General features: G+C 27.1%; 1 protein-coding gene across 7 annotated transcripts in view; it reads left to right on the forward strand.

Moving 5' to 3' along the window:
• The first annotated feature begins 369 nt into the window (after positions 1–369).
• The window catches only part of LOC119668368 (protein alan shepard-like), a 37700-nt gene continuing 25498 nt past the window's right edge, over positions 370–12571 (forward strand). For all 7 annotated transcript variants that reach the window (XM_038077851.1, XM_038077859.1, XM_038077874.1 and 4 more), the window contains exon 1: positions 370–411. The gene's annotated coding sequence lies outside the window, so the exon portion shown is untranslated. The remainder of the gene's footprint in view (positions 412–12571) is intronic.

Below are 12571 nucleotides of genomic sequence, written 5' to 3' on the forward strand. Positions count from 1 at the left end.
GAAACAAGTAAACATCTGCTACAAATTTTGCCTGGTTGATTCATTGTCGTCGTCGTCGTCGTCGTCGTTGAAGTGTTTAACAAGACGTTTCGGTAAATTTTTAACTTTCCTAAGTTTATTAAAAACAGAATTTAAAAAAAATTTAACAAATAAGTAAATAAAAAAAATATTTAAAAGAAATAAACTTAAGTAAAATAGCTAAAGAAAGCTTGACGTCTTGTCTTTCGTACGTACGTTCGATTATATATTGTCGGTTTTTCATATTGTTTTTTATGCGGTTTTAACTGTTCGTCGCTTTTGTTGTCTTCTTCGTAAATCGTCAGCTATTACGTCTTCTTCGTCTCAACTTGAGTGAATTTTTGCTGAAGCTGCTGGCTGGAGCTAAATTACTTTCTGCAACTTTTAGATAAGGTACGTAATATAAAACAAAACTTAGTTTGGATTATTAAATATTAAAAAAAATGTATTTTTTTTTTAACTTTTTGTTGTCGCTTTTAAATTTATTTTTTTTTTTTAGCTAATATTTTTAAATATTTTTTTTTGTTTTTTATAAAATTTTAATCGAGTTTTGACATTTTGGCTTCTTGCACTTGTCTTTATAACTTTCTTACTTTTTGTTTCTTATCTCTGATGTTGAATAAACTTTTCTGTTGTATTACTTCGTTATTTTATTACTTTTTTTTTATAATGTACAAAAAAGAAATTTGGAAGGTCAACTTATTAATTTATATCATTTTACAGCTGGTTATATTCCAGACAGAATTTCACTTTTCTTTATTCGCTTTCTGCTTGCTTATTTTCTGTCAATTAATGTAAATTTTCTTTTATGTTCTGCGTGCGTAGTTGTAACAAACAAACAAAAAATCAAAAAAAAACAAAAAAAAACATTTTCTTTTTTTCATCTATGATTCGGTTTGGTTGCATGTTATTTGATTTGAACTGCTGTAGCAACACGAATCAACCAACCAACCACCCCCAAACCCGTTGGCGTGTACTATACCCTCGCAGACAAATCTCTGTGCCTTTGTGCTTTTTCTTTGTGTAATACTTGAATCATGGCCCCAGTCATTGCACCCTTGTGCATATTTTCTGTTATTTATTTGTATTTATACAAAATTTTTGCAGCAACCCCCGCTTCCAGCGGTGTTTCACACGAAATTTTATTGTTATTTATTATTTTTGTTTTTATTTCTGATATTTTTTCCGTCTTAGTTTTATTTGTTTTTGTTATTATTTTTGGAACAAAAACAATTTACGTAGTAAAATGCCTGCCTTGCAATCGCCAACATTACAGTAGGTTATAATATTGTATAGTACAAATAAAATTTATCTTTCTTATATTCCAAATTTATATTTTTATGTATATTTGCTTATAATCTTCAAAAATTTATCACCTTTCTTTATACACAAGTAAACATATGTATGCATATATACATATGTATGTTAACATGTATGTATATATGTTTGTAAATACGGGTATTTACATACATTGAATTTAATTTACACATCAAAAGTTAACAACATGACGTATTATCTTTTCATACACACGCACATACATACATTTCAGTATTATTTATTTATTGCATTAAAGTTTATTAAATTAATTATTACCCTTAATAAATTTAATAAATCTTAGAATGACATAGTGTGTATATCATTATAACAAAAAAAATTCTAAATATAAAGTAATATATATTAATATTTTCAAAAATTCAACCAAATTAAATTAAATCAATTAATTTAATTAAAATAATTAATTCAAATAATTAAATTTAATTACATTAATTATTACGCTTAATAAATTTAACAAAATCAGTATGATATAATGCACAATAGATCAAACTTGTCGTAATTCATAAAGGCCTTAGCCTAACCATGAACCATAAACCATGATATTATAAATCAATATATAAGATATTTTATATCCTAAATATATTTTAATGTAATAAAAAAAAAATTTTATTATTTATCAATTAAATTACTAAATTAAATAAAATTATTTATTAATAATTTATTAATTTATTAAAAATATTAAAATTATTTATTTATGAGTAAATTTTTTTTATATATTTTTGAATGGGCTAAATATATATACATATCATATATATTATATATATATTTGCCCGATTAAAAATAAATAAAAAACATATATGATATATAATTAATAATAATTTAAATTTGAACAATTTTAAATATATTTTATATGTCATATTTTTAATTATTGTTGTATGTATATGATTTTATATGCTTCATTATATTAAATATATTTAAGTATATAAAATATTTAAATTCTAATCTATCTATATCTATATTAATCTATTATCTATATTAATATTTTTAAAAAAAAGTCAACACTTGTATGTTATTTACTAAATTAAAATATATTTAAGTAAATCAAATTTAAATTAGTTACATTAAATTATGTTAAATTAAATTAAATCAAATTAAATTAAATTAAAATAATTTATATATCAAATTAAACTTTAATGAACATAATACCTGCAAATATTCGTTCGTTCGCAACTGTATGGTTTAGATATACCTTAAAAAGCTAGCCTTACATATAGCTAAAGCTAAGTAGCTGCAGAATAAGGGTTCTCTACAGTTTATACTATACATTAGTATAATATTGTGACTAGTTACTCAGGTTATAACCTCAAAAGTTTCCTTCTGACTGCAAAGCTGAGTGATTTCCTTCATTTTTTTTTCAAATATCAGTCACAATTGCCTAGATTGCCTAGAAGTATTCCAGTCTGTCTAGAATCTGGTAGTGTTTTTAATGATACTATTCTTCAATAATAGTTTATAGTTGGTCATAAATATTGCAATATCGCTTCTGTATAAACTTAGTAAAATATCAGTATACCATCTGGCCAATTTGGCCTTATAGTTTTTTTAAATTTTCTTGTGCTCTAGTACCTAAAACGCTGCCTAAAAGTAGTGCTGATGTCATTTCGAGCTGTCACTTGATCACTAAGTAATACTTGATCATACTAATATCAAGTGCATTCTTTTGATGGCAGTCTGGGTATTCATACATAATCGAAAATATGTTTTGCATGATTTTGTTTATCGCTTATGTAGTTAAGTAAACAGTTATTTTTTTGATTGTTAAAACTTCTATTTGATAAACGCTACAATGTTCAGGTAGACTGATGGATAGTTCCAATCCCTAATGGAAAGAGTATTTTCGGAATCCAATCTTGCGAGAATACTCTATTTTTCAAAAGAGAAGACTGTTTGTATAGCAGTTATATTCTTCTCTTCTCATCAGGAGAGCACATTAAACATGGTTTGTGTTTATTTCGTTTCCTTCCTAACTTTGGAATAACAAAACTCACCTTGATTAATGATTTCCCCTAATATTAATTTTGTCATTTTAATAAAATTTTATAAAAATTTCAATGTAACATTTTTGTAGATCTGAATTTGATTTCATTCAAGTTTAGTACCTGAATTTAATTTTATTTCTTAAATTTCTTATGGCAAGACGTGACTTTCTATATATGTTAGTTTCAACTTCTTACGAAACGTGTCTTTAAATACTGATCATTTTATGATATCAACAATATAAACGTGCAGTCTTATAAAAATAAAATAAAATGATAAAAATAATTATCATCAAAAGAAATAATGCAGAATATGTTAAGCTCTTGAGTTTAATTCTTTAACCTACTAAAAAAATGTTTAGAGTTCTGTTTCTTTTCTGTCAGTTAATTCACTCTTGCTTTTATATATATGGTATAGTGTACACTGAGATAAATCACGTAACATTTTACAGTTTGATAACTAATTTGCAAGATATGACTGGATTATAATTTTTTTTCTGATTGGTTTTCCTTGGTGACGATTTGAGTTTATTTTCAACATCCTTAATCGATTTTTTCAAAAAGAGTGCTCTATGTAGTTACCAATTCCGCCTAATTCGGCATTTCTCGAAAACCAAATGTTCAATAACATTATTTATTTTCAAATATTTTCAAACGGTTATAGGTTATCCTACTGAGAGTAGAGTTTATTGCAGCTGTATTTAAGATCGAGTTTGGAATTATAACCAAGTCATCAAGGTATATTGTAGTTTCAAAAATATACGTTAGATAACTAGAGATTTTTTCAACAACATTAGTTGCTAAAGACCTGGGGGCTATGTGCGACACACTGCCCAATCAGTTGAACAGTTTACAATTGATTATTATGAAATCCTCAATTGGTAATAGAATAGAAATTTCAACTTAAATTTTCTTCACATTCAATTAAATATTGATTTAAGATTAAGTAGGGCATTTATCTATTTCTATTGAATAGTGTTAATACTCTTCAGATTATTATGAATAAATATGGATATACTTACTTAGTTCCTTAGTTGGATATTACAGACGCGATTCGTCTTTGATCGTATGTAGCAGTCTCCTTCAGTCAGTTTAACCAGTAGCTTCCTGTTGCCTGTTGGTAGTACTAGGTACCTTCGGGTTGGTCATCGGGTCCAGTCACCGAAGAGATAGACGTCCTCTACTACATTTTCCATCCACGGGTACCGCATCAAACACTTTTAATTGTATATAATTGTATATGATAATAATCTTTTATAGTTTTTAATATAATAGAAAAATAGTCGTAGGTCTGAGATGCTTTTAGTCAGTGTTAACCTTTTCCAGTGGTTCTTAACCTTTTTTTAACCAAGTACCATTATGATATTTTTGTTTTTAGTAAGGACCATAAAGTTCATGTATGATTATTTTAATATGTTTTAATAACCTCTGGTATGTTATAATGTTTAATGAATTCTATTAGTGCTTAGGTACATTATATAGACTATAAAATAGGTATATACTAATTACTTAGAAATTTTTTGCGTTTATTTATAACAAGTGAGGTCTCAGTAAACAAACTACAAATTATGTATCCATACCTATTAAATTTGATTCACGAACCATTTTTATTCATCTTGTGGATCACCTGTGGTCCAGGGACCAACGTTTAGAAAGCACTGTTTAAAACTATCTCGTCACTTTGTCATTGTTTGTTGACAATTAACAACTTTAATAAGTTGTTTTTTCGTATTAATGAGTAATAGTTCAAATTTATATACATATATGTATATTTTTAACATATTTATGTTTTTTTTTATGAAATAAGATATGACATATAGGGCATGTCTGAATTCAGAAAGCGAGAGAGTGACAGTGAGAGAGATATGAATAAAGAAAGTGCAGGAACTGTCCAAAAATTTTGGGAAAATAGTAAAAAATCAAGAATTAATACTAATAAAATACATATTTTTTTATTTTATACTAAATATGTGAACATATTACTAACTTTTTTTGACAATTTATATAGCCATACGTTAAAAATATATCTAAATCCGACCTTATCAATTTATAACTCTCTCAATTTCTATAAATAGCAAGGAGCTTTCATAAATTTAAGAAATCTGTCAAAGACACACTTCCCCAAATAAAAGAATATTTTTTTTTTTAATATTTTTAAATTCTAAATATTTTATGCAAGCCAAAAGTAGGTTAAGAGCAATCTTCCGTAGCGCCTGTTGAGAATTCTGTTTCTTTTTTAAACTCCAAAGAATTTTTTTGTGGAATCTTTGAATTCTTCATCTGACTGCTGCACATGCTAAATTCATTAATAAAAAAAAGAAATTTATTATTAAAATGGAAATATATACTTATATGTAAATCTGTATATATCTATATATACTATATATATATTCTTATATATATAAATATATGTGATATCGTAAATGTATTCATTTCAGAAATATTTTCATGAAGTTATCTGCATGTTTTTGTAATTATCATCAGAGAACAAACGTTTGCATTTAACGGGTACGCCCTCTTTCGGTTTGTTATAAATACCGTTGTTGTTGTTGTTGCTTTTATTTATATTTATTATTCTTGCTTCATCATCGAAAACAACGTTGAATTAGTAATTGTTGACGCATTGAGTTTTTGCAAATTAAATTTAAGAACCCGCACCGCACATCAATATATGAACATACATCATCTAGTTAGTGAAGACCCGACAAACCACCGTTGTTATGACACATACAACGACAAACACACAAACACATTCACGCGTCAAAGTACTTTTTGTCGTCTTTTTTTTTTCTTTTTACTTTTTTGTTGTTGTCATAAGTGTTACTTCCGCCCTTTTGTGTTGGTATTTTTATCATAAAATAATTGCTTACAATTGATTGATTTTCCTTTTTATCACGAACAACAACAACAAAATAAAATTTTTACACAATATTTAGTCTAACATTTGGCAATTGTGTCTAATTTGTTGCAATAAAAGGTATTTATGTGGCAATTATTTAAGCGTAATTGTTTAAAAAAAATTTATTTCCTATGAATGATGCTTAATTTTGAATAGACGTTGAATAGTAGAATAAATAATGTGGAAAATAATTTTTAAATTTTTTAACTAAAAAAGTTGGGGCACAATATATCTTTAGGTCGTAGTGCAAATTCCCCAAACATAATAATTCTAATAAATCTTCTGATAATAGTAAAAATTTATAGGTTGGGGTACAATATATCTTTAGGTCGTAGTGCAAATTCTCCAAACATAATAATTCTAATAAATCTTCTGATAATAGTAAAAATTTATAGGTTGGGGCACAATATATCTTTAGGTCGTATTTCAAATTTCCTAAAATCATAATAATTCAAGTAAGGCCACTAAGGCCACTCACTAAAAAGTGAGGCACAATAGATCTTTAAGTCGTAGTGCAAATTCCGAAAACATAATAATTATAATAAAGTTTCTAAAATACTAATACTTTTTTACTAATAAAAGTAGGGCACAATAGATTTCTAGGTCGCAGTGCGAATTCTCCAAACATAATAATAGTAATAAAGATTTTCGGACTTGGGTTTCAAGAACGGCCGACATTACGAGCGGGAGCCATTTGTCAAGTTTACACCAGTAGATCTACAACGACAACAAGAACGGATTTACTCCATAAAAAAATTATACAAAATTCAGTATGGTATATGAGTTATATATATGAAAATTTACCCGTTCAAATGGCCACATACAGTTATTATAGTGTCACAATTTATTATAGTGTGATATTCCCATTTCGTAAGTGTTATTAAACCATGATATCAAAATTAATGAGAATATCTGTGGAGTAAAATATTTGCAAGATACTATTAAATCAAGGTTAGCTGATTATTTAGTAAAGAGAGAGAGAGATAGAGTGCACGTTTTAACAAAATTCTGCACCAACAACGACTGAGAGACACTTTATTTATTATTCCGACCGTGCATTGGTATCCACTCGGACCAGATGAAACAGCGTACGACTTCTTGGCGTTGGCGTTTTTGCAAGCCAAGGTAAATACAAAAAAATAATGAAGTGAATGAATGAGTGGAGATGCTACCAGGTTCACATTCGGGCAGCGTGCGAATTATTTCTCAATTTACTATATGAAAAGATAACAAAGTTACGTGATATGTGGGGTTTAAACTATATCTCAATTCGTTTTTTATTCAACTCTGGTGTTTATTCTGTGATTGAAAGCAATTTAAAGCAGTATTTTGTTAGAAGCATTACGTTTGAGTGCCGCTCCAAAGTGAACAGCGGGTGGTTGATATTGCCATTCATCCATTTTCTTCATTCCCTCTCATTTTTTGTGCCCTCAGATCCTGTTTTTATTTTACTGTAATATTTTATTGCTGAATTCTGAACAAATTAAGGCGTACCCGCATACAATTTGCTTTTCTTATTATGTGGTTGATTTGAGTTCTTAGCGACTGTGTGGGAATATATTTTAATCATTTTATCTGATTTCTTGTGCTCTTAGATTTTGTTTTAATTTAATTATGCGATTTTTTTTGGCAGATTAGTGCCTGAGCCAGATAATAAAGTGCCCGCATGGGATTTTTTTCGCCCTTTCTTTTTGCTTGGTCTCCTTATTGTTGAGATTATTGCCTCAATTTTTCAATAAAGATCCTCAAAATTGGCTCTTTCAGGTTATGACGAAAATGTATGTTGTGTTGTGCCTAAATTTTAAAGGAAATATATATATACATACATTCAACATGGTTTTGATTGACTGAGGAGGCACAGATAGTCTCAGTTCTCATGACCGAATTTATACTGACATTTTTTTTGTCTCACTCTCTGTTTTTTAATTTGCATTGAAAGCAACAACAATTTTGATTTTGACGTGCCCGCGACACTACATCACATGGGCCTAGGTTAGGTTAGGTCCAATAGGCGCGTGCCGACCGTTGTCAGCACTTCCACTCGGAGGCATATATTGCCCATTGTGATGCTCTCAAAAATTTTGCATGGGCCTAAGTAATTAGATACTGAAAATTTTCTTATTTAGAATTATGATTATTAGTTTTATATACAAATTTAATAAATTAATATTTATAAAATTAAATAATTTTATATATATTTTAAAAACAATTTTTTTTAATTTAAAAATTAAAAACACGAAATGAAAAAAACTTAAAACAAAAAAATATGTAAATATGAGAAAAAAATTTTGTAGAAATCCTCTGTATATATATTTTCATTGTTTTGAACTTCTGCTACACATGTATAATATTAACTCTTAGAAATTTATCTGAAAAATAGTACTTATTGCTTAAAATGGTACTTATAGCAAGTTAATTGCGATAGTGTAAACGCAATTTAATTATGTCTGCTGCTTAAAGGTAAAATATGTGAAACTTTTGCATAGTTATAAAACAATCTATTTGTCTTAAATCTCTAATTATTCAATTTCTGCATTTTTCTCATTTAACTATATTTAATAGATGAATAAAACAATTAGAAAACATTCTTCACAAACACGTCTGCAGTTAAACGAGACAACTTTTCAAGTAATTTTTTTTAAAAAAATATATATTTTTCCAATCACTTTAACCTACTCTGCATTCTTTGCTTTTAAATCGTAGACATGAGTAATAATTTCAATAATATTAATAATTGATTCAACAAAATGACCATTACACATGCAAGAAAAAAATCTGCTGAGTTTATGAAATTCCTTTTTATTGATTTCAATAAACTCAAAGCAAATAGTGCTGACTGTAAAAATTGCATTGGGAATTATCAAAATTTAAAGCATTTTAATAACAACTCGATTTTTATTTATTTTTCTTTTTAAAACTGCTTTTTTCTCTTTTTATTTTCCTTTTTCAGATGATTCATTATTTTAATGTGCCCCATTAAAAAATCTTATCAGCTCTTATTATAGAAGTATTAAATTTTATTATTAATAATTTTTCTTCTTCTTATTTGAAATATGAACCTATACACTACTTAAGTTAGGGTTTATATTGTATTTCCAACAAAAAAAAAAGACTATATTTAATCAGAAAAAAAAATAAATAAAAAATAATAATAATGGCAAAGTATAAAAAATGATTTATTTCTTTAAAGAAATAATAATGAGCACGCGTCACCACAAATTGGAGATAACAATTATAAAAATAACTTCATTGCTGATACCTAAAATGGGAATAATTAGTGTAAAATCCGTAGTGAATGTGTTATACATTTTTTTATTTTATACAATTAATTTTTAACAAAAAAAAAATACTTTTATTGAAAAAAAAACAACTGTTATTCATATAAATAACTAGCAATTGAAAAAATGTAACTGCATTTATGTCTATCCAAAGAAATTTCTTTCAATATTTTATAAGCTTAAATAAGACAATAGATCTATGGTACATTAGCTTCCAAATAGACAACCAATTAGTCTATCGCGTTAAACTAGGGCTTTTGTTATAGGTAATTTCAGTTAAGCAGAGAGAGAAAACAATAACGAAATACTCTCTTAAACTATTAGAAAATATTTTAGAATGGATTTAAGAATTTGAAAGCTTAGATATAACACAATAGATCAGCAATAGATTCCAAATAGACAGCCAATGCGTATGTTGCGGTTAACTATCGTTCTTGTTATAGGGGAGTTCGGTTAAGCAAGATAGTGAAATAACAACAAAATACTCTGCTTCAAATGTTATTTCAAAATATTTTAGAATGGAACATTGTATAAATCATAATCAATTAAATTATTTATAAATTAATATCTATCTCTGAATTATATATTATTTTTAAAATCAAATATCAAAATATATATCTATAAATTAATTAAACATTTACATTAATAGTTTATAATATTTCAGCTTACTTTATACCTTATAACACCTTTCACCTTTTTGTCTTGTATTTTATAAGATTTCGACTATTTTTCTGACGTAATTCGTTATTGTTCAGTGTATGCTTTCAATAAAATTAACTATATTATATGTACCTAATCATAATTTAGGAATCTATGAAGTGTCATAAAAACTATGATAAATAAATAAATATAAATTGAATAGTTAACCTGATCACTTTGATGATAAAATATCTTCAACAATTTTATAAGACCTCTAGAACTAAATTCTAATGGTTTAAGGTTCCAAAAAAAATTTATTCCAAGTACTGAAGATTAGTATCTGTGTATTAAGTTAGAACTTAGTAATTTTTTCTTTTAACAGAAACCGTAAAGATCGTTCGTTAGAACTACCAATCCCTGAGCGATCATTGCTATTAGGCATAACAGAGCTAGATGGAAGTTTATTATGTGTGGAATACTATACAGCGTAACCAGATGATTTATTGTGACTATACCATATTTATATTAAAACTTTCTTCACAGGATGATTCCTGTAGTCAGTCTTCTTTTATTTTAAATGTGCTAAAAGAGCGAGATAATAAGAGATAAAAGGGAATCGAATCGATTTCTCTTCTATATATTTATTAGATTCCTCTGGATTGGCAACTAAAGGCAGAACTTGTTTTGGCTTTTTTTATCATATTACAACATCAAGTAGGCTTATTCCACTGCTTTATAGTTATACAACGTTTCTACTGCTTTAGACAGTTTTGCTCAGTTAGATCGCTAATGAGATTAATTTTCAATACAAAGGGCTTTCAAATAATTGACCTCATTATAAATAAATCAACTCATTTAAGGTGAAAACAAACGAATGCAACCCTTAAAAAGTAATTTCCCACAAGGGAAATGACCAAGATTTTAATTATTTGTAATAAGTTTTATATGTAAAGTATATACTAACAAGCTATTGCAACTAACAAGAATAAATGAGCTAATACTAATGGAAACGACCTAATCTTAATACCCTTAACCCAAGTAGTTTTAGCTGCTATGGTAACATAATATTGCCGTGATAGTTACTTTGTTCATCCAAATGACAAATACACTGTAAGGCTTAAGAGTGTTTTATAATAAAAAATAATAAATTATATTATAAAATCTGCTTTTCTGATTTTATCTACTGATATTTTTTCATTTTCTGAGATAACATTATCAGATGTCATATCATTTGCCAGATATATATATATGTACTATACATGTTGTCCCAAATTAATATCAATAGAGCCACATTGATCATAATATTGATATACGTTAATAACAATAAATTTGTTTACAATGGATCTGGAAAATCACTTTCCGTTCCCATTGAGCTACTTCCAATTCTATTTACGAATATTTCGCTAATTAGAGGCAATTTTTATTAGTCATTTTATTATGATCAACGTATTATATGGAGGTCAACGTATTGATGTAAAATGTTGTATAACTATTATAGCTTTTTAATAAATACTATACAAATGTTGAAAATATCAGCAATTAACAAAAAATTATTATTATTATTAAATATACGAGACACTTTTATGTAAGGTCGCGTTCATGACGAATATCTCTGATAAGTTTAATTGCATTTGATAAGAGTTGCGTGCATACAAAGCGTTGTACTTCATTCATAAATTTATTCATACAGGCACGTTATTTAATTTTAAATTTAAAAATATATCTTCATCATACAATTTTTTAAAGTATTAATAAAAATTGTTACACTAATATGGATATAATAACTACTGTTTTACTGACAATATACTTGATGTATCGTTTTTAATTATTATGGCAATAACATAATTGTAGACTTGTAAGTTCAGTAGCTCTTGTTTATGAGTTTACTATTCATGACCCGCTTTTCTAGACAAATAATATTTTAGTTTTATTTAAAGAAGATCTTTATATCAGATAAATACATAAATAACTGCATACATAAAGAAAATGTTTAAAGATCAGCTGAAAATAAACATATATAGCGTTGAAATATAAGTTTTAATGTATAGTCTTTTGGATTTGAACTCATCATCTAGTCCATAAAATAGCGTTTATCCTATGTAAGGTATACCTAAGTTTGCTGATAGATTATCTAACGGACACCTTAACTCTTGATACCATCTTAACAAGATGACTGCTTTTGAGATAACAGTATGTTATCTCATTTTGATGGGAGTGAAATGTACATTCTTTTTCTTTCTGGTTATTCGACTTTATTTTGGACCAGAAAAATGATATTACCGTTAAAATTCTCATCTTTTTCTGACATTACTCACTCCTCATACTGATTTTCAGTCTTAAAGTTGAAGCCTTTGATTTGATTTGGATGAATCGTGGAACAGAAGATCTTCTTTAGTCACAGTGTTTGACTTAGCGCCTGGTTTTTA

This window comes from Teleopsis dalmanni, chromosome 1 (genome assembly GCF_002237135.1).
Source record: "Teleopsis dalmanni isolate 2A chromosome 1, ASM223713v2, whole genome shotgun sequence".
Taxonomy (NCBI): Eukaryota; Metazoa; Arthropoda; class Insecta; order Diptera; family Diopsidae; genus Teleopsis; species Teleopsis dalmanni.